Source organism: Marmota monax, unplaced genomic scaffold (assembly GCF_021218885.2).
Source record: "Marmota monax isolate L192 unplaced genomic scaffold, Marmota_monax_Labrador192_F-V1.1 WCK01_AAM20220418_F8-fsc01211, whole genome shotgun sequence".
Classification (NCBI taxonomy): domain Eukaryota; kingdom Metazoa; phylum Chordata; class Mammalia; order Rodentia; family Sciuridae; genus Marmota; species Marmota monax.
The window spans coordinates 51,135-71,223 of NW_026694520.1; the positions used below are offsets into that span (position 1 = coordinate 51,135).

Here is a 20,089-nt window from a genome sequence, read left to right on the forward strand (position 1 = left end):
TAGTCTCTTAGGTAGATAAATCTCTTATTGCAGCCATCAGATTGCAGATACTACTAAGTCTGTTCTCAAGTTAACCATATGTAATAGTTGCATTGAATCAGACTATTCTTTCAGATATGTAGACAATGTTATAACCCAAACTTCTTTAAGTATCTCTGAGAAAGTGCTTTTCATTTTCACAACACATATCTCTCAAATATCATATGTCTCCTATTATCTCTTCCAAAGAAACAAACCAGTACCATTAAACAAAGCACCCCATAACAGAGAAAAGTCCAGAGTTTTTCTATCAAACAAACTGTTCCAGAAAGGACTTCAAATTAATTCTAGAGTAATACAAAGTTGGCAAAATATCTCCAGATAACAGCAAAAGAAAGGTCAAGGGTCTATGTGCACTGTCAGTGGGTCAAAGGAAAACCAAGCTAGGCACATGAGTTCCTAAAAGTTTATTTCCATTTTATTAAAATAACAAAAGGCAGTGTTGTGACTAAGCTATGCCATTAATAAAGACCAAATACATTTGTGTCCTTCCACATTGTCAGACTTTGTTGAAGAACAATGAATTCACAGGCTGTAACACTTTCAGTGGTGGCAATTCACTGTCACCTGGTAGTCATAAGGAAAGAAATCACAGATTCTTTTATTCTATTTTTAACTGCTAATGTCTTTGATGCTCAAATCATTTATCACCCTACTCAATTATACAGCCTATACAATTATGTAGGCTACAGAAAAATCTAATAAGAAAGAGTTTAGGTGATCACAGGGGTATTAGGAGGGTGAAACAAGAACAAAGGCAGAGAGCACATAATGTTATACAGGGGCCACTAGAGGTTGTCAGATAAGATTAAAAATCAGCCAATGAACGTGTTCAGGCCACAGAGCTCTCCAAAAGCAGGAACTTATACTAGACCACGACCCAGATGGATGGCAATTTCATAGTATTATCTTAGTATCAGCTTGAGTTTCAATTTGGAGTGGGCTGTTTTTCTACCTCAGGCTGGCAAAGACCCTAAGCATACTGTTTACCAATCTCAAAGAGAGATTTTTAGAAGACTCAGGTGAGGTATTGTGAACACTTTGTTACTTAATTCTTGTCAGTGGCAGGCTGGTACACAACGGAGGGACATACCATATGTAAAAGCAGAGGTGACATGTAGGATAGATTGCTCTCTGCCATGAAGGTAAATTTCCTAAGACGTTTTATGAGTATATTTCTTTATTTCACAACCAGAGTCACTGTTCTGATCCTCTTCCAAGGACCAAAGATAAGAAGTGGCTAGTTTCCCCTCCCCATTTCCCTGATTAAAACATTCTTGTAGAGACCTTCTTATCTCACTGCAAGATTTTCTAGGCACTGATTCATATTTAACCCAGTAGCTGAGCATGGCCATTATGGGCAGGAGAAACTACATTGCACTGAATGTGGAGAACAGAGATTCAGAGGTTTACTGCTATGGTGATTTTGTGGGTAAGGCTCATGAGAACTGACCAGGTCATTAGGTCAATGTGCCACTGAGTCTGGCCTTGGGGTCCTCCTACTCCTATGAACCTAGAGGGATGGGAATGGTAAATTTCATGGTCTGGTGCATTTCCCTTGTTTCTCTTTTTACAAGTTTGATAAGCTCATGCATCCATATGCTTCTGGATTAATTAAATAGTTTCACAGGAGGTCATTTTTATTGACATATTTTATTTTTCTGTGCCTCATGATTTTTTTTTATGCAGATGGTGGCTGTTTACTTGTACAAAAAAGGAATAAAAGTATTCTACCTCAGCGCTTACATTAGAAAATATTGAAATAACACATGGCAAACTACTGCTTTGTAATTCAGTGTTAAGTATGGTTTCAAAACTACTGCTACAGTCAGCATGGGATAAATCAGACAAGATATGTTACTGAAAGCTTGGTCTTTGTCCCCAAAGCCAATCCTACAAAGAGGACACAGTTTTGAGAAAAAGGATAAAAAGAATTTTCACTAGCTAGCAAAAGAGAAAGCAGGGGACTGCTGTCCTAGAGCTTGTGATTCTGCCCATAGAGGAACAGGTTTTTTGTTGTTGCTGTTGTTGTTTTAAAAGTTGTTCAAAGGCCACATTTTATATGATGTCTTCCTGGAGTTGCAATTTACTTCTTAGTTAGGGAAGTCATTTCTGAGATCTTCTGGTGCCATACTTAAAGTCTGAATTACTTTGTTCCTGTGGTGTGTGGGTGTGGGTGTGCTCAAGGCCAGATAACACTGCATGCCATGGGGAGGATGGTAATCCTGTTTTACCAAGATTAGTGGGGGAGAGGAAGAAAGATTAATAAACATGTCTCTTTTAAAAATAAGTCATATGGCAGAGCAGCAAGGGATATTTTCAAAGCTTGAAATGGACCACTGTTAAACGCTACCCTCATTGTCAATTTACACATTTCATCTCTATGAAAAAAATGGGAGATGACATCTCCAAACTGTTTTCCTGCTGAGAGAGGATGATGTTGAAGATGGAGGAAAGTGACCTAAAGCACCACTCCACCCTACCCCAGCGCCACCAAATTTTCTTAATTAAATGAGGGCATGGACAGTTATAGACATTTACCATCATGGTAATTCACAGGTCCATGGTGGAAGTTAGCAAGTGTCTAGACAAGGCCTACACAGGGGAGGGATAATGCTAAGATAACAATAGAGAAGACAGCAAAGCATTACTTTTATGTAATCAATTGCACAAAAGAAGTTGTCATTTCATCCCATTTCTGAAAACCATGGAGGCAATAACTCATAATAACATCCTAAAAAACAGACCAAATTCATCTATGAGGAAGGTTAGGAAGATTTGCTGATCTTTTATTTCAAGCTCACATCGACTCTGGACAAATTTGTGACTCTATAGAGTCCTTTGTGATAGTTATTATTAGGCACTCCCACCAAATAACTCTTCCTTTATAGCTTTAAGGTTTGTTTGCTTTTGATAGGACTCACACAATTATCCTAAATTTTATTCCAAACAAAGCTATTTTCTTTTAAATGTCCACGTGTGACTGTGCTTTGGCCATACCCTTGCCAGATGTTTAATACCAGTTAGTCAAAATTGACCTTGTTTTTTTCTGCTCTTCGGGTCAGCTGAGATTCTTCAGAGATCAGTCTTACAAACACGCAAAAAGCCCCCTTGCTTCTTTAGCCTTCCTCTACCAGCTGTTCCACCTTCCAAGATAGGTCGAGGCCTTGCTGACCACATGTGAGTTCCCTTTGAATTGTCAGGGGCAATTCCCTGCTCAATGACCCTCCTCTTTGCAGAATGTGCACTGGTTGGCTTTTTCTCTGTACGGTCCTCTTGATTCTTCTGATTGAGAGGTTCCAGTGACTCATCTGACTTGCAGGACTCTTATAGGGATCCTATCATCCTCTAGGTCTTAGCTGACAATAGAAGGCAAGGGCCAAACTGTTGGCTGTTTTTTTCTTCATCCTCTTACTTTCTTGACTTTGTCTCCAAGTTTTGGGTCTTACACATCCAGCAGCTCAGAGTCAGCTGAATTAAAGTGGGAGTAAAATGGTTTATAATTCAATGTGTATGATCTTACAGTTACCCCTTTCATTTCATTGGGTTCAGTATTAGTATGGAAAGTAAACTGTAAGTCCTATGGATAATGAATTATTGTCTCAAACTAACTCAGTTGTTGGGTTAGAAATAGCATTTCTGCAAAACACTAACAGACAAGAGTTTTAAAGATCTGCAAGAAAAATACAAAACGAACACCAAAGTGTCTTTGGTATCTGTTTAGCCTCTACAAAAACTTCAACTAAATTGCTAGCAAGATTTGCTTTGAAGGTTTCAAGATGACAGTATAGAGCAGGTTGCTTTACTGTGTGTTCCATAGCGTGAACCAAGAATGCAGACAGGCAGCTTCTCAACAAGGTGGGCGAACAGAAAACCAGGGGCTCTCCTGGAATTTACTACTTGACACTCAAATCAGATTTGAACCTCAGGAGGGTGGATATAAAAATATAAGGAAAAAACCTCCAGCACCACAGCCACTGCAACAGCTGGAATGTGCACCAGCCAGCACATTCCCTCTGTGAGCATGGAGGAGGGATAAGGAAATTAAAGAAACCCACAATTTTTGGAGAAATTTGGTGTGTCTGGGTATAGTTCAGAGATCAAAGACACTCCCCCACTAAACTTAAAGTTTTGCTGTACAATAGCCTTCTACAGGAGAAAAACTACATCTCTCCTGATACTGGGAGGAGGACAGAGGAAGGAACAGTTTGCAGATGCAGAACAGGGACTGGCAGTTGAGAAAGCCAAATCCTGGAGAATACAATTCTGGCCCATAATATGGGTCATGCAAACCCACACTGCATGACATAGAGTTAGCCTAAGTGACCAGGGAAACTAGCAAACATGGAGAGAGGTTCACACAGAGGACAACTGGTCATGGAAGCCCACCCAGCTCTTCCCCTTCCTGTATCCTCACTGCTTACAGGATCTGGCCAGGAATTCAAAAGGGTGGGCATAAGAGAGACTGGGTTTGGAGACTGAACCCAGAGCAGGAAACTTGGTATCCACAGGTGACATAGTGGACTAAGAATGGGCTCCTCCACCACACAAGTGGAACCCAGGGGAGGCCCTGGGGTGCACTCCTCCAACATGGACTGACAATTGTTGAGCCCTGGAGGTGTGCTGATTTAGAATCTCCAGAACAATTGCCCTCCAATAAGAGCATGGAACCTGCCTCACATTAAATCCCCTCCTTCAACGAGTTTTACCGATGGGATTACATCTCTCACCATGGCGATCCCACCCTGATGGTGGAGAAAGAATGTATTCCAGGCAACCCCACTTACCTTTTGAAAAGGGAAGCTGAGAATCTTTCGAACTCCAATAGAAATAATTCCTTAACTTCATCAAGATTGTTTTACTTTTATTCTTTTCACTGCTTAATTGTGAGCTTAATGGCTCATGGACATTTATAGATATCATGTTTAGGATTTTTTTTTCCTTTCCTTTTCTCATTTCTACTGTGTGTGTGTGTGTGTGTGTGTGTGTGTGTGTGTGTGTGTAATGCTAGGGATTGAACCCAGAACCTTGTGCTTGAGAGGCAAGCACTCTACCATCTGAGCTATATACCCAGCCCCTCATTTGTAGTATTTTAGAAAACAGTAATTTTTCATGGATCAGATTTTGAGGACTAGAAAGTTTGATTAGTATATTTGTTTTACTTTGTATTCTTTGGTTTTTAAAACTTATATTTATATAGTTTTTCTCAAACGTACCTGTTTCTCTTGAACCTCTTTTTCTCTTTTCCTCTGTTAACAGTCAACTTTTATTTTGCTCTTTCAATTTTCCTTTTTTTACTTCTGTCCTCTATCCTCCTCCCTCATAATCATCACATCCTACATCACGTCTGTTCTCTCCTTATCCACCATTTGAAATTGAAATCCATGCTGCAAACTTATTGCTTTTATTGTAGGCAAAATGATTATATGATTTCTGGGTTTTGTGACAACTTTCTAGACATCACAGCAGGAAATATTTTGCTTAGTGTGTATATTTTTTGCATTGATGGTTGCTATTATTTGTTTCCCCATAAATACTGAAATATTGGAAATCTTCAGGGACACTATTAGTCTACAGTAAGAAAATCTACTGCCTCAGACCCACACTGTTAGATGGGTCAACACATGAACAATATAAGTAAGAAAGGGGAAAAGTCACCAAAAGGAAACCAAGATCCTTCAATAACATAATAATCACCACTATAGTACAAGAAGTGTTAAAGAAGGTGCTAGCATGTACATAGTTAACCAGATCTGCAAGATAAAGGATGATGCAAGGATGAAGTGAAAGACTACTTCAATAAAGGGATAGAGATTCTGGAAAAAAAAAGTCAAGCAGAAATTCTTGAAATAAAAGAATCAATAAAAATTAAAAATTCAATGTAAAACATCACAAACAGACTAAGCCACTTGGAAAACAGAGTTTCAGGCAATAAAGACACACACACACACACACACACACACACACACACACACATATATATCTTTGAAAATAAAGTTGATCATGGTGCAAAGATGTTAAGAGACAATTAACAGAACTTCCAAGTATGGGATAATATTTTTAGAAGAGTTCAATTTTTAAATGGCATAATATTAGAAAAATTCTGAATTTTAAAGAACCAAAATGAGAAATCAGATAAAAGAGACTCATAGAATCCCAAATATACAAAATTACAACAGACTCACACCAATTCACACTATTGGGAAAATCCTAACATGCAGAATAAGGATAGAAATGTAAAAAGCTGCCAGAGAAAACTAAAAAGTCATGTTTAGAGGGAAACTCATGTAGATCTCATCTATTTTCTCAACCCAGACCCTAAAAACCGCTGAACAATATATATCACTTTCTGAAAGAAAATGGATGCCAGAAGAATATTATACCCAGAAAAATTAAGCTTCGTAAGTGACAATAAAATAATACTTCCATGGTAAACAAAAGTTAAAAGAACTCACAACTGGGAAGCCTTTTCTTAAAACCATACTCAATAAAATATTCCTTAACAAAGAAATCAAAAGTGAAAGTGAAAACCAGCAAAGGGAATAACTACAATAGAAGAATCGGCAATCAAAGCAGAGACTAATTCACATTAAAAACCAGAAATAAGTCAAAATGACAGGGAATAAAAATTTTATATCAATAATATCATTGAATATAAATGGCTAGTTGAATCAACAAAAGACAAAGACTGCCAAATTATATTTAAAAAAAAACAAGACCTAATGGTGTGCCATCTCCAAGAAACACACCTCATAGGCAAAGTCATCCACAGAATGAAGGTGAAAGAATGGGAGGTGGGGAGAAAACATATCATGGATCTCATAAACAAGCATGGATTTTTATCCTCATACCAGATAAAGTGTACTTCAAGCCAAAGTTAATCAGAAGGGACAACTCATACTACCCAAGGGAATTGTACATTAACAAGACATAACAATCATAAATATTTTCTCCCAAACAAGGGAACACCTATCTACATCAAAAAAGTTCTTCTCAATTTCAGGAATCAGACCACAACACAACCACACTGGTTGACTTTAACATACCTCTCTCACCACTTGATAGATCTTCCAAACAAAAACTAAATAAAGAATCTACAGAGTACAATTAATGTTTTAGAGTTTACAGATATATATATATATATATATATATATATATATATATATATATATATATATATATAGAGAGAGAGAGAGAGAGAGAGAGAGAGAGAGAGAGAGAATATTTCAGCCATCAATGACTGAACACAGTTTCTCTCTGCAGTATACTTTAGGATACTCTCTAAAATAGACATATTTTGGCCACAAAGCAACTCTTAGCAAATGCAAAAACCTAGAGACAATACTTGCATTATATCAGATTATAATGGGATCAAATTAGGAAGCAAATATAAAATACAAAACAGAAACTACTCAAACACATGGAGACTAAATAATATTCTGTTGAATAACCAGTGAACAGAAGAAATCAGAGCTGAAATTAAAAAAAAAAAAGAAAGAAAAGAAAAACAAATAATTGGAGGTAAATGAGAATAGTGACACAACATATCAAAATCTCTGCCATACTATGAAGGCATTGCTAAGGGGAAAGTTCATTGCATTGAGCTCATGCATTAAAAGTGTAGAAAGTCACCAAATAAATGACCCAACATTATATCTCAAAGCCCTAGATAAAGAAGATTAAAAAAAAATCAACACCAAGAGCAGAAGAAGACAGGAAATAATTAAAACCAGCTGAAATCAATGAAATAAAAACAATCCAAAAAATGGAAAAAAAAACCAAAAGTTTTTCCTTTGAAACAAAGAAAATTGGTGAACCCTTAACCAAGGTAACAGAGAGAGAAAAGGAAAAAAAAAAAAAAAACTTGAATCACTAAAATTCAAAATGAGAAAGACAACAGACACACTGAAACACAGATGATAATCAGAAAATGTTTTCAAAATTTGCATTCTAATAAAGCAGAAAACCTTGAAGACATTAACCAATTACTAGAGCTATATAACCTACCCAAATTGAATTAGAAGGTCAGAGAAAATATAAACAGACCAACTTTAAGCAGCAAAATTGAAGAAACCATGAAAAGTCTACCTACAAAGAGAAGCCCAGGACCACAAGGATTTTCAACCGAGTTCCATCAGACCATCAAAAAAGAACTAACACCAATCCTCCTTAAATTATTCCATGAAATAGAAAGCTCATTCTATGTATCACTCTGATTCCCAAACTAGAAAGACACATCAAGGAAAGAAAACTTCACACACACACAGACAAAATCTCTGATAAACATGGATGCAAAAATTCTCAATAAATTTCTGTCAAATCTCACACAGAAACATACTAAAGAGATAGTGCACCATGATCAAGTGGGGTTCATCCCAGGGATACAATTTGGAGATTGTGTGTGTGTGTGTGTGTGTGTGTGTATTTAAGTCTAGTGATGTGATGATTTAGATTTAGTGTGTGTGTGTGTGTGTGTGTGTGTGTGTGTGTGTAACAATATATATCAAGCTCTGAAAGAAAATGGATGCCAGAAGAATAATATACCCAGAAAAATTAAGCTTCATAAGTGACAATAAAATAATACCTTTTATGGTAAACAAAAGTTATAAGAACTCACAACTCACAACTTTTAGAAAGCCTATTCTAAAAAACATACTCAATAAAATATTCCATGACAAAGAAATAAAAAGTGAAAGTGAAAGAGTGTGTGTGTGTGTGTATGTATGTGTGTGTGTGTGTGTGTGTGTGTGTGTATATATATGAAAGAAATAAAAAGTGAAAATGTATACACACACAGACACAGACACACAGACACACACACACTAAAAGTAATACAGCACATCAACAGACTTAAAGACAGATTCACTTGGGTATTTCAACAGATGCAGAGAAAGCATTTTACAAAATACAGCTTCCAATCATGCTCAAAACATCTGAAAAACTAGGAGTAGGAACATATCTCAAGATTGTAAAAGCTTTCTATGCTAAGCCCAAGGCCAATGTCATTCTAAATGGAGAAAAACTGGAAGCATTCTACTAAATACTGGAACAAGACAAATATGCTCTCTTTTACTACTACTAATCAACAGAGACTGGGAAACTCAAGCTAGAGCAATTAGAAAAAATAACAACAATAATAATAAATCAAAGGGATACAAATAGAAAAAGAAGAACTCAAACTATTTGATAATGACATGAGTCTATTTCGAAGACCCAAAAAAACTTCACTAGAAAACTTCTAGAACACATAAGTGGATTCTGCAAAGTAACAGGATATAAAATGAATACCCATACATTTGTTTCTTTCTCTATATCAGTGATGAGTCAACTGAAAGTGATTAGGGTAGATTAGGAAATATTAGGAAAATTATCTCATTCACAATAATTTTTTTAAAAAAAATATTTGGGAATCAATCTAACAAAAGAGGTGAAAGACTTCTACAATCAAAACTAGAACACTCTAGAAGAAAACAAAAATGAAGAAGACCTTAGAAGATGGAAATATCTCTCAAGTTCTTTGACTAGCACTAGGTTAGTTTCATTTAAAAAAATAAAACAAATAATTAGTCACTCTCTGATGATATTAAGAGTATATTATAAAATATGGACTCCTATGAGATGATGATTTTTTCTGGTGTAGAATACAATATTTATTTTATTGAAGAATAATTTTTCAAAAGTCATTTGATTGACTTTTTGTTCTATTTACATATATTTGACTAAGTTATATTAAAAAGCAAGTTTCCCACATGATTTTTTAGATTTAGAGACAGAATTACTTGGTTTGACTTTTTAATTCTCTCATTATGCTGTTTAATCTGAATATATCATGTAGCCAAACATTACATACTTTTATTTTTTATAGCTGTATTTACTCACCTTACAATATTATTTTGCAGGATAAATGAGAAAATGTATGAAGATATGAAATTGATTAATGACTATCAACATCTAAACATATTTGTAGGGTGCAAAACACGTTCTCTTATAAAAATTTAGACTTGCATGAAATTTAGACTTAAGCAACACATATAAAAAATTTAACATAATAAAATGGAGAATGAAACATTATCTCAATTAATTAATAATACAAATTTTTCAATTATATTTCAACAATATTGTTGTGTAACAGAAAAATAATATTGATGCTTATTCATCTGGCTAGAATATGGGTGAAAATAAATTGCAGAATATTATGTGTCTATCATTATCATATAAGTTCCCCCAAATCTACAATCTATTTTGGATAAAAATCTTTTTAATAAATGGTGCTAGGAAAACTGGATATTCATATGTAGAAGAATGAATTACATCCGTAATGCTAAACCTGCACCAAATCAAACTGGTTCAAAGTCCTAGGAATTAGACCAGCAACCTTTCAATTGCTGGAAGAAAACAGGGGCAGCACTTTTTCACATTGTCTCGGACACCAGTTTCCTTTATATGAACCCTAATGCTCAAGAAATAAAATCAAGCCAGGTGCACTGACACACACCTGTAATCCCAGCTGCTGGGGAGGCTGAGGCAGGAGAATTAGGAGTTCAAAGGCAGCCTCAGCAAAAGTGAGGTGCTAAGCAACTCAGTGAGACCCTGTCTCTAAATAAAATACAAAATAGGGCTGGGATGTAGCTCAGTGGTTGAGTGCCCCTGAGTTCAATCCCTGGTAACCCCCTTACACACCAAAAAAATCAAAAAAATAAATAAATAATAAAACCAAGAATCAATATGGGATGCATAAAATTAAAAGGCCTTAAATATACAAAAATGAATATGTTCAGCATCTCTAGCTATCAAGGAAATGCATTTCATTTCAACCCAGTCAGAATGGCAATTATCAAGAATACAAATAATAATATATGCTGATGAGGACATAGGGAAAAAGGTACATTCTGGAAAGCAGTATGTAGGTTTCTCAAAAACCTAGGTATGGAAACGCCATATAACCCAACTATCCCACTCTTTGGTATTTATCCAAAAGAACTATAATTACCATACTATAGTGATACAGGCACATCAATGTTTGTAGCAGTACGATTTACAATAGCCAAGTTATGGGACCAGCCCAAATGCCCGTCAATATTAAGAATGGATTAAGAAATTGTGATATTATATATGCAATGGAGTTTTATTCTGCTGTAAAGAGTGAAATTATGGCATTTTCTGGGATATGGACAGAAAAAGAGAACATCATGCTAAGTGAAATACAAGAGACTCCAGAAAATCAAGGATCAAATGTTTTTTTTTGTTGTTGTTGTTTTTTTTGTTTTGTTTTTTTTTTCTCATATGTGGAAGCTAGACAGACTAAGGGATAAAAATTGGGGATCAGCTATCAGAAATATATACGAAATATTAGTGTAATAGAAAGAAGAGATCATAGGGAAGAAGGAGGAAAAGGAAAGGGAAGGAAATGCAAAATGATTAAACAAAATCACATTATGAGCACACATAAATATATCACAGGGAATTCCATGTATATGTAGAAAGCAGCAATCAAAAATAAATACATACTGGGGATATAGTTCAGCTGATAGAGTGCTAGTCTCTCATACAAGAGACTCTGGTTTCAATCTCCAGCACCACAAAATAAGTAAATAAACAAAGAAGTGAAAGGAAGATCAGTAAAGGAAGGCAAATAGGGAGAAAGAGGAGAGGAAGTAAAGGTGGCAGAAATGGTGACTAAAATGGAGCATATCAAATTCCTTGCATGTATGATTTTCTTAAAATGAACCAACTATTATGTACAACTATAATGCTCTAAGAAAAAAATATTTGCTTCATAATTTTACATAAGAACACATGTTAAATTATTTACCCCAAGATATAAACAGTACTAATTTTTGCTTTTAATATAGATAATATTTTTTCTTATTAAGTACATACTTGTATATTCTTCTCATAAGATGATATTACATCTATACATTTAAAAGATTTTTGTTAATTAATAATATAATTCTACAATAATCACTGTAAGTGTAAAAAGTATGTCCACAAAGATTCATTGTTTTAACGAGATATAATTTAGTCATGATTACCCACAAAAAAGCTACCACTTATAGAGGTACGAAGTATATAAGTGTTCAAAACACAAGTCACTTCATTTGCATTCTGACTCAGCTGAGATGAAATATTGATTCAAGTAACATGAAAATAATCTTTTTTGGTCTCTGTCTCTCTCACCCATGTACAAGCATGCAGATACACACACAAATGTGTGCATACATACACACGATAAACGGAACATCTAGCCAAGAGTATAATGCACAATTGTTCTTTTGGTATGGTGATTAAAATTATAATGCACAACAAATAAACATGAATGATGTTTTTGCTTTTTAATATTTTCATTCAATTTAAATAGTCTTGGAATACCACAATCAACTGCTAAAATTAAAATTTTATAAACTCGGTAAACCATAAGGAACCTGTGCTCAAAAACAAGATAGATCTAGCATTTCTAGGGCAAAACACATTAAGAAATTGCAAATAAAATGTCACAACAAAAAGCAAAGAAATGTAGTCATTTTGTTTTAACTAGAAACTGAAAATCACTGAATAAGAACTCTCTGATGCTAAATATTGTCCTTTGCAATTATAAACTCATCTGATTTGCCATCTGCAGGAATAAAGCTAGGCTATTGCAAAAGATTATATAAATATGAATTACTCTAACTGCATATGTGGGCCAGCAGATGTCACTCTTGTTAAAACACTGCCAGTAATCATTTATGAAGGATAATTGTCTGTTATGGTTATGGGCAGAATTTCAACATCTGAAGGATTTAGCCTTGACCCTCTTTTCACCTTACCACCTACTTTACACTAATGATAACAGGATCAGTAAATTAAAAGCATCAGCTGCATCGACATCAGATTCCAAAGCTGTTGGTCTAACTATAATTTATGGTCAATTGCTGGCAGCTGGATGTAACCAGCAGTCAATGGTTATATAAGCAGCATTGCCAGATCTGTGTAATTATTAAAGATGTAACCAGACACAGAGAATAAATATTGCTGCAGCTAAACCAAGCCCTAACATTACTATAATGAGGCTGATGATTCACAGCATTTCTTCCTCTTAGAAGATATCTAAAGTAGCTAGAAAATGACACTTCAATTTCTGAAATTACAGATTTTTTTTCTTTTATAAAACTAGACTTTGGTCATTTCAGAATGGATGAAATGATCATCACCCGTAACTGGTCAAAGTGTTCCCAATCCAAGAATGCAACCTTTTGAAAAATGCAAGGTATGAGATGTTTTTAAGATGTAAATTATTTAAAAATATATATATCCAGTAATAAGGCTTATTATCTGGACTGTACATGTGCTTAATGTATATATATATACTTAATGTATATATATATACTTATATATTTAATGTTTCCAAAAATAAAATAAATGATTTGTGGTGAGCCTACATATGTACTCGCATGTGAGTGTAACCTACTTTATATGAATATATATATATATATTATATATATAATATATATATATATTATATATATTATATATTATATATATAAAATATATATAATATATAATATATATACATATTAGATTTTGTATTTCTTTGCCTATATTAATTGCCACATAGGAACTAAAATTCTATCAGGACTCTTCTTTACATAAAGTCATTATTGTTATTAAATGATTTATTATATTAATGGGATTGTGCACAGCTTCTTTGGCCACAACTATGAGTAAGACTAAAATTACTTGAAAAAATCCTGTACTCAAATAACAGTTCTACAGTTTTATGGGCATCTATAAATTGCTTCAGGTTTTTTATCTGAAAATCAGATAATATCAATACCTTAGATTTTTTGTATTAGTTAGATACAATAATATAAAAAAATAGAATGTCTGAAGTACTTGGTTGCTTCTTGTCGGGTTTCAAGGGGCTTAGCTCTCATAATGAGTAACTTTAAGTTCTCAGTGTGACCAATGACATGAATGAATGTGTCATTGTCTGGTCATTCAAAACAAATACTAAATAAATTTAGATTACTCAATTGGAAGATGTCCTCATTCTATTTCTCCAACTCCTGTAAAATCATTTTCTAGTTTACATGCTTTAAAATTTTAAGAAAAAGGAATTCAGACGATGAATATTTCCACAGCACTGCCTCACAAGATAGCTTTGTTGTTTTTGACAAAAAGTCTATTTGATATCTATCTCAGGTAAGTGACTTAAAATATGCTTTTCAATTGCTACATCATTTTGGCTCTAGCCATGAACTCAGTAGATCTAAAAATATATATCCACTGTAGAATATATGGGTTGTCATTTTATAACAGCAATAATTTTATAGCAATGGATTTCCATTTTTTTCAATATTTCTGTATATTAATATTGTAATAATTTTAATATTACCTACCTTATAATTTCATTTTTGAGAGTTTACTAAGGTATTCCTTGTAAAAAAAAAAATCCCAGTGCCTCACATAGAATAAGCATAACATAAATTAATATTTTTCCCAGACCTCTCATTTAAAGTGCTTGCTCATAAAGATGAAACACATTTCATTACCTTATATCTTAGCATATTGTTACTAAATCAGGCTATCATTTCTCAGATTCCTCATATTCTATTAACTTTATATTTTATTATTGTTTTAAAAGATGCATCATAACATTAACTCAGTCTGACTTGCCATAAAACAAATTTCTTACATAATTTATAATTACTTTAATCATAATGAACAGAAAACACGACGACTTTAAGGATACTAATTTTGACTCATTTAACTGAAATTTAAAGTACTAGATCTTAATAATTCATATTTAGAATGACTGAGAAGTACAAATGAGGTTACCAAGACCTAGTCCCCTTTTCCTTTCTCATTCCACACGATCCAGTTATATGAGAGATTTCTTCCTTTACATCCGTAAGGCAAAATCTACTTTAAATGTGACTAAATTGAAAAATTAGTGTGTGTGCATGAGTCTCTGTGTGTGTGTTTATGTGTATGTGTGTGTGTGTGTGTGTGTGTGTGTGAGAGAGAGAGAGAGAGAGAGAGAGAGAGAGAGAGAGAGAGAGAGAATTATCTACTTTTTTTGTGTACTTTAAGGTACTTTTTAGATTTCTGTAGATATCCTGATTACTGATCTATTGTGAGAAACTAATCTTTTCCATTTTCTGTAACTTATTAAGGACTTATCTTATCTAAACATTTTTTGTTTTGTAATTTAATGTATTATTGATCTATCTTCATAAATTTTGATGTATTTAAGTCTGCTCTCCCAATTTGAAAACTCATCTACTTCATTTGTTAAAAAGAAAAATTTATTTCATTGCCTTCATTTTCTATTATTCTTATGTTAATCCCTCTGAAGTGGTTCCCTAATTCTATCTTTTTTAAAATTCTCTTATTTTTTCCTATTTTATATTTTATTGGCTCTACTATTGTAGTGATATAGTCATCAATTGTATTTTCTCATCCTTCCAGGAATGGAAAGCACCAATGCTTCAAATGGGGTGCTGTGTTTAGCAGTAAGAAGAGATTGGGTAAATAAATTGTGCCTGTGGGGTGGGGGAGCATTGAGCTATGGATCAGGAATGTGCCTAATTTGGGAAAGCATCCAATATTACAGAACATTATCTGTATTTAGTAATGTAAATAGGCTTCAATAAACTATTTCACCAATCCACCACAGGAGCTAGCTACTTAATTATTTATAATAAACCATATAATAAACCAATAATTTTATTGGGCTAAGCCATAAACTACATTTCATTTTATGTGATTTTAGTTCTTTGACAAAATCGACATATTGCCTTCTACCAGGATACTATCAATGGCTGAAAATGCAGAGCAAGCAAATCCATATCCAGCGAAAGTGTATCTTTCAATGATAACAAACCATGGATGTCTCCAGGATAAAATGGATCTATTGTAATCAACCTGCTATCAGGTAAATGTCTAATCTTCCCAGAAGAGAAAGTCATATTTTAAATTAATATTGATCTATGCTATTGACAGCTTTGACATCAGCAATAATGGCAGCCAGGTCAATCACAGTGAAGTGAAGTTCATGCAGTTGAGCTCAGGTGTAGTCCTTATCACTTTCTACTACTTTTGGCCACGAAGTATGCACCATTCCTTCTCTCCTTACTTTGGGCCATATATCTAGCAAAAGCAGAGTCACTTCTGTGGCTAAACTGCTCATGAGACAGCCCTTTTCTTTATAGATTCAGCTTTCTCCAACCAGCAACTTGTTATATCCATAGCTCCAACTGAGTGACTTAAAATCTATACAAGCATTCAAAAATTAGAAAGTGAAGCTTAAAGTTTAAAAAGGTGATACATTTTATGATAGACTAAATTCTTATAAAAGTAAAAATACTATAAGAATCTTGCTTTGAGAAGTACACAGCATTGTCATAGAAATTTTAAAAGACTCAGTTAAATATACTAAATAAATATACACTTTCCTATATGTTGGTTCTTAAATGTACTGCAAAGATGTTGAAAGTTTTGTCCCCAGCCTGTGACACTATTGAGAAGTGGAGGAAATTATTTAGGAGGTTGATTAGGCTCTAGAAGAAGGCGGTTAGATCATTGGGAGTGGGTCCTTTGGACTCCTGTTATTTATGATGTATTTAATTTGATGTTCATATAATGCTGTATTGTTTACTCAAATTTTTGCAGTAATATATTTGAAATTACATGCCTTATGGGTTACGCTCTATAATTTCAAGACATAGTGCTACTCTAGAAAAATAAAGATCCAGTATAAGACCACATGTAAAAATTTAATTGAGTTTTAAAAATAACAATGTACAAAAATTCATGGAGAAAGACAAATGGTATTTTAGCAACTGAAGATTTTATGTATAGTAATATTTGTTTCAAAAACAGTAAAAATATTAACTTGAAATGTACCATAAGTGAAAACTATGAAAACTCTAGAAGAAAACAAAAGTGGAATCCTTAGCTAAATTAAAGTAAGCGGAATATTTTTATATAGAACTTAAAACTACCAACCATACAAAAATATTTTTATTACTCTATATCAAGATTAAAACCCTGCTTTTTACTATTTGGAAAATGACATAAGATAGACATCTGCAGAATATATGAAAAATCTTGAAACTCATTAGAATAAAAATAATCTCACAAATAAACAACATATTGGAAGTCATAAAAGAAAATAAATAACCAATAAACCTCACAAAAAAGCTCAACTTCTTTAGTCAATTACATAGAATTAAAATTGAGATTGAAACATTGTATTCTAAGAGAATGCTATATTAGCTCATTAGTTCAAGTACCTTTTTGGATGTTTCAGATATTCTATAAATGTGATCATCTTATCTGTGAAGAAAATTTTACCTTTTATTTCCAATTTGTTAGCCTTTTATTTCTTTTTCAGTCATGTTACATTGCTTAGATATCTACTACACTGCTGAATGGGAATATGCATGGACTTTGGGAAAAAGAATTTTTCATTCAGCCTTCCATTTAATGTAATGTCTCCTGGTTTTCCATAGATAATGTTTTATGAGTTAAGAAAATATTTGTTTTTCATAATTTTGTTATTGTTTAACTTTGAATAATTATTGAATTATATCAAATGGTGAGAAAGGGTATTTTGTTTTTATTCTCTTAATGTTAATTTACTGGCTTCTTAATTTGAAATAAATGTTGTATTACTGTAATGATGATGTGATGATGATGATTTTCATTCTTTTTCATTTTGTAAATATATTCCATTTGCATTTTTAATTTTTTCACGTAAGTAATATTCTTGAACATTTCTATTGCAGGTTTGCTGGAAATACATTTTCTCAGCTTTTGTCTTTGAAAAATATAACTTAATGCTTTATATTGAAAGATATTTTCACTTAGTATAGAATTCTTGATTGGTATTTTTTCTTTGCCATTATTTTCAGGATGTCATTTTGTTGTCTTTTACCTGTTAAAGTTTAAGATTAGAAGTCTGCATCCACTTATCTGTAAGTAATATGTCCTTTTTAAAATCTGGTTTAATTTTTTTCTTATATTACTTGTTTTAATACACCTAGCTACAATGTGAATGTAATATTTAAAAGGACAGTAATTGGTGTGATTTGGTTCTGCTTGAATTTTTCCTATTTATAATTCATTTTTATTCATAGGTTTTTTAACTATAATATTGGGGAAATTTTCATTATCTTTTCAAATTTTTCTATCTTTTCATTACCTTTTCAAATTTTTACTGTTGTCTCTGAATAGAAACATATATGGCCTTTTTTTTATGTGTCTCTTACTCTTTAAAAAATTTTTCTTTCTTCAGATTTATGATTTATGTTTTTTTCTTCAGGCCATATTGCTGTTACCTTACAAAAAATTTCCTCTGAGATAGTTTATTTTGTGTCTCTAGTAATTCCATTAAGCAAGCTTTTAAATTTCTCATTTTATTCTATATTATACTGTCTTTCTTTAAACTACTGAACATCTTGTGTTTTTCTTTTTTATTGATTTAAAAAAATAAATAAATGACACTGGAATGCATTACAATTCTTTGTCTTTTTCATTAATGTTTTCCTTTCTGAGTCTATTTTCACTTATTTGTTTTCCCTATGATGACTGGTCACATCGTTTACTTTTTGTTATATCTACCTCTTTGGGAATCTTTGGTATTGTGAATTGTATAGTTTTGAGTGATAGGTTTTTAAATTTTTTCTTTATAAAGTTTTGAGTTTTTTTTTTCCCAATACAGGGAATCTCTTGAAGAGCACCTTGATCATTTTGTGGCTTAAGATTAATTACAATGAATCCAGAGTAGCCTTGAGTAGTGTTTATTCAGCCCAACTAATAAGTTATAAGCCTTTGAAGAAATTTACTTAATAATTATTATATTGAATGTGCTCTCCCCACTCTGGTTCATGAAACTCAAATGATCCTCATTCCTATGTAACATCCCAAAATTTTGTGCTTACAGCTGCCCAATGATTTTTTTTCCTATTTGCTCTTTTATGTCTGGTCTCATGGAATTTAATACTGCCCATCTTCATACTTATATTCAAACAAAGACTAAAAATTACCCCTTTGAAGATTTCTATAGATTTTTCTCTGTGTCATTTTCTTTTTTCTGTTACACTCTTTCAAAAAATTCTAGCCATTTAGACATATTAGAAAACTATTTTGATGATAATTAATAATAATAAGTAATAAATATAAGCTCAAAGTATTAAGTTAATCTCAAAAACATTTGAAGGGTGGTTTTAAATATTTTTGCTGGATATAAATGCTGTACATTTCATAAGGCATTTTGTTTTCTGCCTTGAAAGCTAATATTAAAAAGGACAGTAATAGTTACTCATTGAATAGAGGGTTTTGTTTGGTTTGATTATCTTTAGTTTTTTTAAGTTTCCATCATTTGTATATTTAAAAAATATATAGAAAAGGAAGAACAATAGAGTAGAGTAGAGGAAACCAAATACCATAAGGGTGGAGAGGAGGGAAAGAGGTGGTACTTGGGATTGAAATGGAACAAATTAATTCTATGTCAATATGATTATGTTAAAATAAAATCAACTATTACATATAACTATAATAAAATAACAAAAGCATTAAATTTGATGAAAAAACTGAAAGGAGGAGAAAAAAATAGAACCATTTGTGAAGTCATCTGGTACTTGGCTTTTTGTGTAGTGACATTTTTTAAAATTTGTTCTAATTAGTTATACATGACAGTAGAATGCATTTTTGACACATCATACATAAATGGAATATAACTTCTCATTCATCTGGTTGTACATGATGTAGGATCACAACAGTAATGTAGTTATATATATATATATATATATATATATATATATATATATATATATATATATATATAAAGGATATTAATATCCAATTCATTCTACTATCCTTCCTAACCCCATATTCCCCTCTCCTCCCTTCACTCCCCTCTGTCTAGTCCAAAATACCTAATATAAATATGGCTAGATCCATTGTCATATACTTATATTATTATTCTATTCATTTTGTTCATCTGATTAAAAAACAAGTTAATATAAAAACATTACCAGCAGCTCCCAAAATACTGTGGGCTCTA

General features: G+C 32.9%; 1 long non-coding RNA gene across 1 annotated transcript; it reads left to right on the forward strand.

Annotated features, from left to right (window-relative positions):
• The first annotated feature begins 13,107 nt into the window (after positions 1-13,107).
• On the forward strand, positions 13,108-18,128 carry LOC131423249 (uncharacterized). The gene is made up of 4 exons (XR_009224537.1): positions 13,108-13,285; positions 15,490-15,548; positions 15,829-15,955; positions 17,937-18,128. It is a non-coding gene; the product is annotated as an uncharacterized LOC131423249 (long non-coding RNA).
• The last annotated feature ends 1,961 nt before the right edge of the window (positions 18,129-20,089 follow it).